The following is a 15,208-nucleotide window of genomic DNA, read 5'->3' on the forward strand; positions in this document are numbered from 1 at the left end:
ATTTCATGGCGCTATTCCATAGATTAAAATTTGTAAAAAATAAATGTCTGTAAAAGAATACTTATTTCATCTTGTTTAAACTTTAAACACCTTTACTGCATCTGTACACACCAACTGCATGCCCATATTTGGAAATTTGAATGAATTATGGAACTTTTATATACCCCAGAGGTGAAAATAAACTGTACAAAAGCCGAGCGTGAGGGTGGTTTTGAAAAAATCGGTTTATTTTTTTTTAAGCATGGAAAGCTACCTACAAATTTGCATGTAGTTTAGTGAAATGATGCTGATTAGGAAAATAATTAATTAAATTATATTTGGATATGTGCCCATTAGAGGTGCGCAAGCTTAAAAAGGTAGAATTACCGAAATTCCCGTTCTTACACGTTGTAGCATGGATCGGGTATTGAACACGATACACGTGTGTATTAGCACCCTACTGTAGTCCCGGCGGGGTTATCAACTGCACCAATACACCGGTAAGCAACCAGGGGAATATCATATGAAAAAAGAACTATCATGCATGTTTGATTTGTTAAAGTGTGTCACAAAATTTCCCTAACTGCCGATGTCGGCTATAATTTCGGTATAAACATGCAAAGAAATTAACATATATATATAATGTTAATGCCGATATGTTATTGGACATTTTGTATGTCAAATGTTCATTATTTGTATTAAAATTAAGACGATTGTATTGAACACGATACACGTGTGTATTAGCACCCTACTGTAGTCCCGGCGGGGTTATCAACTGCACCAATACACCGGTAAGCAACCAGGGGAATATCATATGAAAAAACAACTATCATGCATGTTTGATGTGTTAAAGTGTGTCACTAAATTTCCCTAACTGCCGATGTCGGCTATAATTTCGGTATAAACATGCACAGAAATTAACATATATATAATGTTATTGCCGGTATGTTATTGGACATTTTGTATGTCAAATGTTCATTATTTGTATTAAAATTAAGACGATGCTTATTTGCCAGAAAGCGTTTATTTCAAATTCAAAACAAGCAATAATCATACATAATACCAAAATATAAAACTAACAAAATGACAACACTCTCGCTTAACGCAACGTTCAGAAGCACGCGCACTTAACAAAATTATTGCAACTAATGCAAGCTGTAATTAATATGTGACTACTTGCTATACAACCAGTATCATGCGAAAATTGATCTTATTTAATTGTGGTTCCCTCTTTGAATTTATGTTGCCTGTCGACTTTTAGAATAATGTGTCAGTAATAAATGTTTTTCTTCAGTTTCACATGTTTTTTTAAGAAAATTTAGTGAAAGATGCAAATGTGTCTTATTTATTTTTTTCTGTGTCTTCAATGTATCTTATTTATATGTGACTGCGTGCTTATTTTTTTTTTCAAGAAATAAAAGATGCAAATGTGTCTTATTTTAATTTTATCCATGTCTTAAATGTGGCTTATTTATATAAGATAAAATGATATACTGCCAGTGTCATGCAAAAAAGGATCTAATTTCTTAATATCCACATTCACGCTTTGTTCTTTATTAGCACCGTCTTTAATTAGGCTATCTATTTAAAGTACAGATTACTGTGAACTTAATAATTGTGCAACGGTTATGTTGATCCATTATCGTTGTTAATTTAAAATGTAGACAACAAGTTAGCAATTAATGAAATCAGTTATTTTGGAAGTAAATCTAATTTTTTCTGTACAGTAGCCAGGTGGATGTGTATTGAGCGGATAAGATAGGGATCACCACAACAAGTTTCTAATACACAGTATAGACTTCCCCTATTATTATTAATTACCTGATTGGAATAAATAAAGTGTTAAAGATCATTTCATGTGAAAAGCAGGATTTCTGACATAATTTCAATCGTTTTGCTTTTATGCACAATTTCATGGAACAATGAATATATTGGCGCGATGGAACACAATTTATAAATCAAGCTGACAGTATAGTATCATTTTTTAATTATGTGTAATTTAATTCGCATCTCTCCCTTAACTCGTTCAATGACACGTGAACTTATATCAATTATAAAACATCACGTGCATCATTAAATATTTTTTTTAATTATGAAAACATATATGTTCTACATGGTTTTGTTTAGTTTTTTTTCTCAACCAGAGAGACATTATAAAACATTGTTATATATAAAGCGCTTTACTTTTCTACATTACATAAAGATATATCGATTTTTTTGTTAAGTGTACGTGCTTGACATATTTATAAAAAGGCAGTGTTTATTTTTGTAATAAAATCGAAAATTGACATTTAATTTGATGCAATCCACATTGTTTAGCGGCCAAGCGCAGTATTCCGCTCTCGGCGGCCGATGGTGTATTGCAATATATACAATGAAAAGCTGGGTTTCTGACATAATTTCAATCGTTTTGTTGACGCGGAAGTGCTTTTTGGTGGCCAAAAATACTATTGTTCCCTTTATTTAAACCTAAATCAGTATTTTTTTACACTTGAAGGTTTGTACAGCGGGGATTTCGGTACCGGCGCGGGTTTATGTGCTTGTTAAGAATTACCGAAATCCCCGCTAAGAGGCAACATATTATCCTGATTTATGCTTTGATTAAACATTGATAACTAAATTGCAAAAGTGTATAGCATATTGTAAATAAGGTAGTACGATATCATTTGTTTCATCAGATTTGTTTGGAAAATACTTTCTGAAGACTTATTATTACTATGTCATGTTATATTTACATATACTTTTGTGTAACCAATGTTTTAAATGTACATTTTACCTTTTTTACATTCGTTTACACATTTTTCACATTAATAAACTATTTAATAATGGAAAAAATATTCTGATAAGAGTGTTTAACTGATTAACACTAATATGATTGTGTACAAATCAACATTAATGCAAAGCCAAAACCCAAACATAATGACATATAGACCCTTTAAGGCGTAATATGGGGGATTGGCGTAAACATGGGTGATTTCGGCTCTGGGCGTACGAATGTAGCAGTACCGAAATCCCCGCTAATTATTTTCCAAAAGAAGTAACCGAATGGGAGATAATACATGTCACTGGTTGCTAATGAAAAAAAAACACTATAATAATTTTGTTGACACTTGAAGGTTTGTACAGCAGGATTTCGGTACCGGCGCGCGTTTAAGTTCTAGTGTAGAATAACCGAAATCCCCACTGAGAGGCAACTTAATGCTGTCAAGAGTGCTTAATAATTAAAATTAATATCATTTTTTTGCACCTTAACATTCATGTGAAGTCAAAAACCATTCATACCGATGACCTATTGACCCTTTAAGGCGTAAATATGGGGATTTCGGTACTAGGCGGGCGAATGTAGAATTACCGAAATCCCCTTTTCATCATCGCACATTAGTGTAACATAAATTTTAACACAATATATGTAGGGAAACTCATATGATTCGCGTAATGTGAAAATGATTATTATGCTATAATTCGACCACGAAACTTGACGTGACTTAATACCGGACATTATGGAATGGAGCTACGCTTGCCGTATTTGACATAAGACCCATTTTCGCAAATTATCTTATCAATGCTTATATGAATTTGATTGCTATAATATAATGCGTATTCGACACGGAATTATTGTCAAGGTTTTTCATTTTGTCAATATTTATCATAGCAGGGGACATTGCTGACATCAATATGGATACTGTTTTCATTTTCTGTCGAGAAATGATATGACTTATTATCAAGATTATTTTATAGTACGGTAGCGTTCTCTTCACAAGTGAGATTTATTTGTACTGGTAAATTGCTCTTATACTCACCATTCGGACTCGACGATCGGCTCGAATAAAAATATTAGTCGATTAAAAGTACAAATTCATCATATTGAGCACGATTATTATTATTATTATTATTATTATTAATATTATTATTATTATTATTATTATTATTATTATTATTATTATTATTATTATTATTATTATTATTATTATTATTATTATTATTATAATTATTATTATTATATAGCTTTTAGAAACTTATACCTTAAAAAAAATCCCATTGGAAAAAAAATCCCATGGGACAATAAAATCCCATGGGATTTTTTTATTATTTTAAAACACGATATAACGCGTTGAAATCGCGAGAAATGCTCATCATTTGTTAAAAGGTAGTGTTTCTGAAGGTTACATGAATAAATCTCTAAAAATCAGAAAAAAATCCCATGGGATTTTTTTTTCCCATAAAAAAATGGGATTTTTTTTCTATCAAAGTAAATTGAACGAAAATAAGCACAAATGCTTTAACAATGCTTAAAATCGATAACTAAGCACAAACGAACGTGTTTTATGTTTTTGAAAATCCCATGGGATTTTTTCTCCCATAAAAAAAGCTGGAGAAAAATCCCATGGGAGAAACCAAAATTCCCATGGGATAATGAAAAATCCCATGGGATATTACAAAAATCCCATGGGAACCCCAACTTTGCAAATAAAGTTCATAGTGAAGAAAACGCATTTAACAAGCAAAAATAACCAATTATTAATCACAAGTAAGACTTTTATCTTATACTTTATCACAAATAAGCAAGTCTTCAAGAAAAAGGGTACTTAAGTTTGCGAAATTTCGGTTTCGCAAAGTTTTTCCGGTGGCCGTTTACATTGATTGTTTGTTAGTTTTAAATTAAGTTCGCAAAATGGGAGAGATAAAAATTAACATTGGTTTTCAATAATAGCATTTGTGCTTAAACAATAATTTAGTAATAATAATAGTAATTAAATAATAATAATAATAATAATAATAATAATAATAATAATAATAGTAATAATAATAGTAATAATAATAATAATAATAATAGTAATGATAATAATAATAGTAGTAGTAATAATAATAATAATAATAAATATTATTATGATAAAAAAAATAATAATAATGATATTGATAATAATACGCATAAGAATCATGCATGCACAGAATAACCCTATACATTATCATCATTTACATGAAACGATTTCATAATCAAGATATTCATATTCACAATCTCGTGTATTTTAAGCAGTGTCATAGTCATTGGTAATATACATCAACATAATGTTAGGAATAATTTAACAATAGATAATGTAAGTATACATACATAAATGCTATTCATTGTTCATCAGAGAAGAAACATCACACAATTATTAACGTGATAAATAACAGTGTTTTATTTACTGGTGTATGGTACGTCTACATAGATTATAATTGTAAGTGTTTATAGAGTCGATGCGGATCATTTCGTGGAATAGCCTCATTTGCGGACTATAGTAAATCACAGGTGACGTCACTGCACTACTGCAGTATTTAACATACGGGTCTTTGCGACCTAGTTTGAGACCGTGTACAGTTAAAAGTTATGGATCACCTCGTGTGATTATTATCGGTTTAGACAGACGCGTGTTTTTAACAGATGTCGGTGCAAAATTAATTGGATATCACCCGCGAATTGAGGTAAGCCATTTAATAGTTGGAGAGTAAGTAATATATCATGCTTTAAAGTTATACAGTAGGCGTTCGATAAACTTGCATCGTGAATAATTAAAGCAAGTGAGTTCGGAGGCATTGGCGTTTTGTTGTTGTTGTTTTTCGAAGATATAAAACTCAATGCAATAGTCTAATGCCTGATAAATTTCTTCATTATAATTCTGCTAAATTTCGAAAGCTCTTTCATTTCTAATATTGATGACGGCGTCATGATTTCGTTAAATGTTGCATGCCTTTCTATTTGGTTTCCTAAATATCGATGCCGTTCGTTATCAAAATAAGGGCATGTCATTAAATAGACGAGTTAATTGTTATTGTTTACATTCGGGATTTTCCGCGCATGCGCACTGACTGGTTGGCAAAAACACTGGATACAGTAACGTAAAACATGTATACAGGGCTTTTGTTTAGTCAATTAAACGATAAAAAAAAATCCGAAATAAACATTACAACTCTTATACAATAGTGCAAATATATCATATTTAGTACCAATAAATAAATGTATCATCATATGTATAATTTCCTCTTTATAAAAATACAAATTAGTTATTAGCATCAGAGTAAACGTGGTCGGAAGACTAAATACTGACAATACCACACAACAAAACAATAAATTAGCCGTATTCTTTTTTATAGTAAGACTTTAAAAAATGATATTTAAAAGCTTATAAAACGTATATTAATTTGATTATAACTATAAACGGTGTGGATATTGTTATTGCTCATCAGCGATCAAAAGTGTATTATAAGAGGCGCATTTAATCAATTATAAAACAAAGCCATAAAAAACGGAATACATTACAATCGTTAAATGTTGTGGTAATTTTCTTTTCCATAGAATGAATTTTCGTTTCGTTTCCATTGAATTACAATATTAATAAATTTTAATATACAAATGAAAATAAAACCTGCATCTTGTGCAAATTGAACTGTCTTTGCATGTATATTGAAATCTCTTAACAAGTAATACGGAGTGATACATTACACAATCTAGCATTTTATGATAAATATATATATTAATTTAATTTATTTTACGCAAATATTGTTTTTCCATTGTGATTGCTTGGTGTCATTATGGTGTTACGTGCAATGCAAGAACGTACAATCTTTACACTAAATTGACGAGTTTACATTTGCCGGTACCCGCGGTAAATCAGGGTTGGCACCAATCGACCGCCCCCGGTTTTAACCGGCGGTTTTTACCGGTTAAAACCGCCCCGGTCAATACTCCCGATGTGGTCATTACTGGTCAATACTGGTCAATTGAACTTTACCCCCAATTTTAATTTATATTCCATGCCTAATTAAACAATATTGATAATATAAATTAAACAGACATGTTGCAAATAATGTCTTAAGCTATTAATACCCACTATTTTATACCTGTTCATGCAATTTGTAGGCCAATCTCTCAAAATTTTGCAAATAAGTCAAAGTTGGTCAATTGGATTTTTCTGGTCGATTGAACTTTTTTTCAATTCTAATGAATTATGATGCTCAGATAATTCTGTGCTTGATTCAACAAGAACCTGTAAATTACTGTGTATGCGTTGTTCCTCATACCCCACTGTCCCCACAGTCTTCTAACAGTCTTCTCACCTATACAGGTTGGGGCACCCAAAACTGATAATAGGGCCTTAAATGGCACCTTTTTGACACAATCCTTACTTGTCATGTATTCTTGCATTGATTTCTTTAAATACTTTTTAAACAAAATAGTGTAAAAAACTTTTTTTATTGATATAAGAATATAAAAGTATAATAAGAAATAATTATTAAAAGAAAAAAATAATTGAAAAGAAGAGTAGACCCACAATTGGAAAACATAATTTGTTGGCAAAATCAAGAACTTTGATTGTTTATTCATTTGAATACCAATTGAACTTTTTAATATGAAAAGGAAAAAAAACCCTCTTAATACAGAAAGGAAACAAGTTAGAAGTAACTATTAAATTAATAGTAAGTACAATGTAATCTTCTTTTGTGTGAGTGATATGAAATAGCCGAAGGGCAGATTTGCTTAATTGTCAATATCAGAGACATAACACTGCATGCATTTTATTACCAACTAAGAGGCCAGATTTATAACCCTAGAATACACAAGAGTTCTGTTTGTCCATCTGCTTATCAAATAGATATATCAATAGATAAGTGAAATGCAATGGTACCTACAATAGTACTTTAGTAACAGATGTGATACACTGAGATAAAGATATTGCCTTAGTCCTTATGTATTTGAGGCTGTTTCCGTAAATAATAAAGAAGTAACTTTTTACAGCTTTAAAGATTTTTTTTACAAAAAATAACTCAGCAAAAAGTTTATCAATTACAGAATAATTATTGATTTAATATAAAATGGCTCCTTTGTAATGTTTAAATGCTACAATTTTCAATCGACCAGTATTGACCAGTAAAGACCAGTAATGACCAGTATTGACCGGTTTTAACCGGGTATTGACCGCCGGCCCGGTCAATACTCAATTGACCGGTCAATATGCCAACCCTGCGGTAAATACATCAATTGTGTAGCAGTAATATTGAACAATATTTTAAATTTAAAGTTATAAAGCACTGTATTATTATGATTAAACTGGCTTACATATAAATACGCATGTTCTTGTTAATCCGTTTCAGACAAATATCTTCTTTTTTTAATATGTTAAATTATTTATTAAAGCAAATGTTACGTATTTTGGCTTTAATATTTGGCTTGCTCAATATGACTGCTCAATATGCCAAGAGATGACATGGAGGTATCATAAAGTCTGCCACATGTTTTTCAGTAGCTATTTCGTGTGTGTTACATAGGTTGCAAAGACGATCATGGAATGGAATGCCTTCATAGCGGCCAGTTTCTACAGGGAGGAGGTGGTTGGCAGTGCGGAATCTAAAGATACTTTGGGACTCATCGGGATGAATTTTAATCAGGTAAGGCTCAAACTCATGGTTACTTTTAAGACTGCTGTAGATGCGCCCTATTGTAGCTTATTTGTAGTTCAGCGTTCCATGATTGCTTAAATTGATCAATTAGTGTTTGTTTTATTTGTATGTGGATGTTGTTTTGTGTAATTTGTGTTTGGTTTTGCCAGATGTCTGGTCTTCCAACAGATGTAAGGATTTCTTTAATTTTATTTAACCATTTGAAATTTAAATTTGGTTGTGACAACATATGTTGGTAAGTTAGTAAAGATATTTTGCTTTCTTTGCCTGTTATAAGTCTATTCCAAAAGGAGATCATTTTTGTTTTAATATTAATGCTTAAAGGGTAGCGTCCTAGTTCACCATATAGAAAGTTGATTGGTGTTGACCGACGGGCTTTTGTGATTTTTCTCATGAAATCTTTGTGAACCTGTTCTAATATTTCTAAATTTTCATATCCAAATATTTCTGAGCCATAGGTAAGAATGGGTAGAACAGTATGATCAAAGAGTTTAAAAGCTAAGTCGATAGGTAAATTTGCATTGTTAACACGAGTCCAAAGAAGGTGCATGGCTTTTGAGGCTTGTTCTTTTACATGTTTGCGGGCGTTTAAGAAGGATCCATTACTAGAGAATGTGACGCCAAGATAGTGATAAGTTTTTGTTATTTCAATTGTGTTATTTCCACATTTAAAATTAAAGTTCCTTGTTTGTCTAGCGCCAAAGATAATAACTTTTGTTTTTGTAATATTAATATTTAGGTACCAGTTTTTGCAATAATTATGAAACGTGTTAAGGCTGTTTTGCAGGTCAGAGGCACTACTTGAGACAATGACGGTGTCATCTGCATACAATAGGACCAGAAGCTTAAGCCACAATATTGCAGTATCTGGGTTGATAAGTTCATTGTTGGGATAATTGTTTCTATAATTTAGATTTTGGTTTATAAATGTTTTTGAGGAGGCATTTTCAAAGATGTTTTGCAATTCATGTGTGATATAGTCCAATGTTTGTTGTGATTGAGGGTATGTATTTAGGCTCAGATATAACTCTTCTAATTGGGGTTTGTTAATGTTAATTATAAATTGGTCTTTTTGGTCTTGTTTCCAGGTAGGGCAGCTAGAATTGTTAGTGTTTACTGGTTTTTTGCTTTGGGGTTGTACGGTAGAGATGTCCCATGATAGCACATTGTGACCATCTGAGAATAAAGGGTCAGTTTCTATAATTTCGAAGTCTGTTATATAATTGAAGCTCTCTGCAGTTGCCAACACATAATCAATGACTGATTTGTCCCTGAAAGTAAACGCGCCAATTGTTTCATCCTTAAATAATCTGCCATTTATGATGAACATATTATTGTTTTTACACATATCAAGCAGTAGGAAACCATGAGTGTTTTTACGTTTGTCCAAAGAGTTTCTATTTAGGGGGACAGAAAGGTTTTCAAGTAAAGTATGTTTGTACAGGTCATTTTCGAGGTCAACATCTATTCCAAAAAGTTTATTAGTGTGGGGATCAGGAAGAATGAAATCTTTAAGTGTCCCTACTCTACTGTTCGCATCTCCAGCTAGGAATACATATTTATTATTATTACAATATGAGGACAGTTCTTCTTCAAGTATATTCAATTCATCGGGAGAGTAAAAACGCGAATTTTCAGGAGGTATATAAATCGATCCTAGTATAAGGTCTTGGTCAAATCCAGTAATTGTATTATCAATTTTTAGCCATAGAACATAATCTGTGGAATTTGGTAAGACATTTACATGTGAAGAAATACTTTCTCTTACATAAACGCCAATGCCTCCGGATTTTCTTTTATATTCTTTAGAGCGGTGCTTATGAAAGAAGATAAAATTTTGAATGTCCAGAATGTCGGTTTCATCAGCATGAGTTTCAGAGACACAAAATAAATCATAATTGTTAATAAAGTTTTGAAATTCAGGAATAAACAGTCTTTTTCCCAGTCCACTAACGTTTAAGCAACCTAATTTAATGTTACTGTTTTTCAGGATAGAGGCACAGTGTCTTCCCCCGGGGTCCTAGTGAGCTCCGCCCCGGTTTGGTGTGTTCCTGGATCCAGAAGTGTCCCATGGGCGCTGTATCGGTTGTTGAGGCTGCGATGAGCCAAGCTGTTGAGCCGTTTCCGGCTGGCGGTTTGGGGAATCCCTGCGAGGTGCATGTTGGGCCATTTCCGACTGGCGGTTTGGGGGATCCCTGCGGGGTGCGTGTTTGGCCGTTTCCGACTGGCAGTTTGGGTGGTCCCTGCTAGGTGCGTGTGGGCGAGGATTCCTCCTCCGGGAAGGCGATGGCGATTGTTGCTTTCGTGGAGTCCTGCGCTCAAGCACAGGGGAAGCATCGCGCTGGCTACGCTCCTGCGACACAGTCTTGTTCGAGTCGTTGGACTGGGCACGAGAAGCCTGTGACATGGCTGGCTGTGTGTGGGATCTGTTTACATTTTTAGCTGGAGCATACTGTGTGTTTGTGAAAAAATTGTTGTGCTTTGTAACACGGCTGCCTTGCATGATCGTATTCCAGTTCGGAAAGGCATCAGCGACAACGCGACCATCTTGAATGATTTTGGCTGGATATATTATGCTGGCCTTGCTTTTTGGATATTCTTGGCGGAGGCGCTTGAAATGTGGCCATAATTGCTTGCGAGCATCAACAATCTCGCGTGGATAATCTCTATTTATGTGAAAAAGTGTTCCGCGGAGCTTGTTGGCATTCGAGAGGATGTGCTCAGTATCACGGAAATCCAGACAGTATATAATGATGGGTCGTGTGGAGCCGTGCCGGAATTTCCCCAGTCTGTGTATTCGGGCGATAGGAGGACAGGGGTCGATCTCAAGTTTCTCTCTCAAGAAAGTTGATATTTTATGGAGACAATTTTCATCCCTGTCCTCTGGGATACCACTGATTAGAAGGTTATTTCGGCGACACCTAGCTTCGAGATCTATTGACTTGTACTCTAATAGCTTAATTTGCCGATCATGGTTAGACATTGTTGTTTCCATAGTGTTTACTTTGTTTTGCAAGTTCAGACAACTGTCAACTTTATGAGATATGCCTTTCATTTCATGGAACAGCATAGACAGCTTAGCATAACGAATGTACGGGTGGTTGGGGCTTATTTTAAAATTAACATTGTTGCTTTGCTTTGAGCAAATAATGACTTATACTCGGACTGAATGCCTGTTGTTCGCAAATTATTTCAATAAGAAATTTAAGGATAATTGCTTTAATAAAAGTTCATATTATTATTACAAGATGGTCTGTAATTTAAATGTTTAATTACTTTCTTGTCATTCCTCCAACATGGCTAGAAAACTTATTCAGCAACAGTAAACAGATCAAATTAACTACATGAAATAATAACACGCGTGCATTTTTTTTTGCAAATGTCTAACAAATTAACCAACCATCAACCCCAACAAATTTTGCGCAAAAAAGATATATTTATGTATGAAACATTTAAAATTCACTATACTTGAGTGTGTAGACAGCTTTTTTAATTAATTGAAAAAACATCTCATTTACAAAATGATTAAACAGTTTCACATTTATTTGCAAAGCTTCTTTTTATATAAAATAATGTCAGACTATTTTGTCCGACTTGTCACTTATTATTGTAAAACACACACACACACAAAATAGTTATCTTTGTACTTAATCTTGGATAGTACTCACACATGCTTGCTAGCACCTTCTTGGAGTAATCCATACACATCAGAACTCATACTCGTTGTAAATGGCTGAAAGACAACGATAAATAAAATTATATGTCTTTAATGCCAAGTTTAATCTGATTTTTTAAGTCCCGTGTGTATGTCGAAGTGCATGGTGTCTTTCCGCGCTTTATTATGCGAGAACAAGGAAAGTCCATGCACTCCTGTTTGAAACAATTATTACATCACGAACGTTTCTTTTGTTAATAGTAGTTTTATTTTCTAGGCAGGCATTTTATTTTCGCTGAAATAGATTCAATGTGTTTTTTGTTTTGTTTTGGTAATAAGGTATTCGTTGTATAGAATTGTGATATTCTAATTTTCCAACAATGTACTCGGGGGATAAACTTTGAAAGATAATAGTTATTAAGACTGCTGTTACATTCATTCGAAATTAGTTGCGGTGGCTAAATGCTAGTGGTAAAACTAATATACGATAAGAATAACCGCCTGTTTAGAATAAGTACATTTTGCACACGTTTTTTGTTATTTATATTATAACGTAATCCTTTATGTAATAAATATACCTTAATGTATCAAGGTATAATATTTCATTCTACATCGTGTTCGATTGTCTGCTTAAAATTTATTGAAATTCGCAAGAAATTGGATAATATTACGGTCATAAAAAGTGTTATAATTTTATCTTATCAGTTTGTTTCCAGGAATGCTAATGTTTCTGAGCAATATTTTATGTATCCCTTTATTGAACGCGCATTGTATTACACATTTCAAATGAACCTGATCTCACGATAGATTTTGATCGAGTGCTTTAGAAGTGCATATAATGCTTACACGGTTTCAGATTAACGTATGGTTTATAAAGTAACTTGAGTCTCGCATATCAATTTCGCAGACCAAGAATACACCATTGTTGTCTGTTTGATATCGAAAGCTATCATCTTTTCTATATAAATTAGTATTCTTTTCTATATGAAGTAAATAACATCAAATTGCTCTGTACAATATACTTGGCTATTTAGATATATTTTGCATCGAAATCATTGAATTGGCGATAATTATATTTGTAAGCCAGACACAAATAACGGTCTGCTCGCGATGTCAAATTGATTCTATTAATAGTCACGATATGTAATGTTGCAGAACAGAACAGAACAGTACTTTATTCGTCTTCACAGGTTACAAAATAGTGGCATTTTGAAATAACATGTGAGCTTATTTATCAGAGAATTAAACAGACAGACAGATAGTTTATTCAGACTTACACAACAGTACATGGTCTTTAACTCAAATATACAAATTATTTTCTGTCACGTAAATACGAGTAACAACATAACATTATGTAACATAAAAATCAATTACAAAATACAAAAACAAATAAACACAATATATGTCAAGAACACGTAAGTTCTATCGAGGGGTGATGAAATCTATCAAACAATATTATTTAGTAATGTATTTCTTATGACTAAAGCTTCTATGATATATTTACATACTTTTGAAATTACTAATCTATCACTGTACACTAATTACTCGTGGAATTTATACACAGATGGGTTAATATAAAATGTACGACTAATATATCTTTTTCTTAAATACATATCAAACAAACAGTAGTATATACGATAAGTCATTACACAAATATCAAACAAAGAGTAGTATATACGATAAATCATTACACAAATATCAAACAAACAGTAGTATATACGATAAATCATAGAAGATCACGTGGGAACGTGGTTGTTATGTGAAGAGTCTCAAGTAGAGGGTCAGTAACGAAATGGTTATTTAAACAATATATTGTCTATAAATAAAGAAAAATTTAGATTTGGAACCAGTAGGTGTTAAATAATTAACAGTAATAACAACAACATCAACAATAATGCTAATGATAATACTAATAATGATGATAATAGTTATCATGGCGACGATCGAGATGATGACGACGATGATGATGATGATTATGATGATGATTGTAGTGATTATACAGCTTGAAGGAGCAAATATTTCAGTTAAAATAATTTTATAATAATTCTATCCCTTTAAAAATAATTTATTAAGGTAATCAGAATAATTTTCTTACACCTTAATTATTGCAATGCGCGCTTTAATTTCATTTACAAATGTACTTAATGTGACTTTTCCAATAAGTCGTTTCATCTTGTGGGGGAAATAAAACAAAATTACAAATCGGTTGGTAATAATAATGTCACCTTTTGTTAAGCGATTATCACCGATTTATTGATATAATTTGCTAAAGCAGGCATTTAGCTCGAGTAACGAACTAAGTCATTATTTGATATTCAAACAAACAACAACGTTAAATTTTCAATTAAATCACACAAACCGGCCGGCAATTTCACACGTTAACAAATGTAAATAGCTAACAGTGAATCGCGTCAATTAATTGCGCCTTTGAAAGAGGTGCTCGTGTCAATTAGCTACACAAACTCGCCAATTAACACGTGTCTTCTGACAATCGTGCGTGCTTTAATGGGCTCTTGGTAAATAAAAGGACTATAACAACGTTAAGCACAAATCATTCAAAGGACATACACATAGAAAAAATAACGCCTTCTACCAAGATACAACTGATATCGAAATATTTGCCCTCTCGAATTTAGTAAGTATGAATACATTTTGATTGTTATAACACTCATTATATACAATATTCATGGCACGTTATCAGATGGACCTTATGTTTTAAGATGCTTTATATTTAAACTTCAACATGTTTTTATGTAACAGATAAATAGAGGATATTTGTTGGATTCGATGGAATATCGATTTTATTTCACGAGTGATCATATAAAATAAAAATTTTCACGAGTGGCGCAGCCACGAGTGAAAAAAAATATTTTTATGATCACGAGTGAATTAAAATCGATATTCCATGGAATCAAACAAATTTTCTTTTTATTTTATGCTTTTTCACTGTTTATTTAGATTGTTAAGAGTTTAACTGGATAATTTCGCTGAATTTATGACGTCATTTCGTTGAAAAAATGACGTTATTTCACGGTAAAACAGTGAAAAATATCAATATTTTTCACTGTTTTTTTTCACTGTTTAAAACAGTGAAATATCAGTTTTATTTCACTGATATTTCTCTATAAACCACAGGAA

The 15,208-nt window shown here is 32.5% G+C and overlaps 1 long non-coding RNA gene across 1 annotated transcript; it reads left to right on the top strand.

Annotated features, from left to right (window-relative positions):
* The first annotated feature begins 5,026 nt into the window (after positions 1–5,026).
* LOC127843143 (uncharacterized) lies at positions 5,027–9,299 on the top strand. Its single transcript, XR_008032107.1, has 3 exons — positions 5,027–5,442; positions 8,284–8,403; positions 9,203–9,299. It is a non-coding gene; the product is annotated as an uncharacterized LOC127843143 (long non-coding RNA).
* Positions 9,300–15,208: the final 5,909 nt, after the last annotated feature.

Source organism: Dreissena polymorpha, chromosome 8, assembly GCF_020536995.1.
Source record: "Dreissena polymorpha isolate Duluth1 chromosome 8, UMN_Dpol_1.0, whole genome shotgun sequence".
Lineage (NCBI taxonomy): Eukaryota > Metazoa > Mollusca > Bivalvia > Myida > Dreissenidae > Dreissena > Dreissena polymorpha.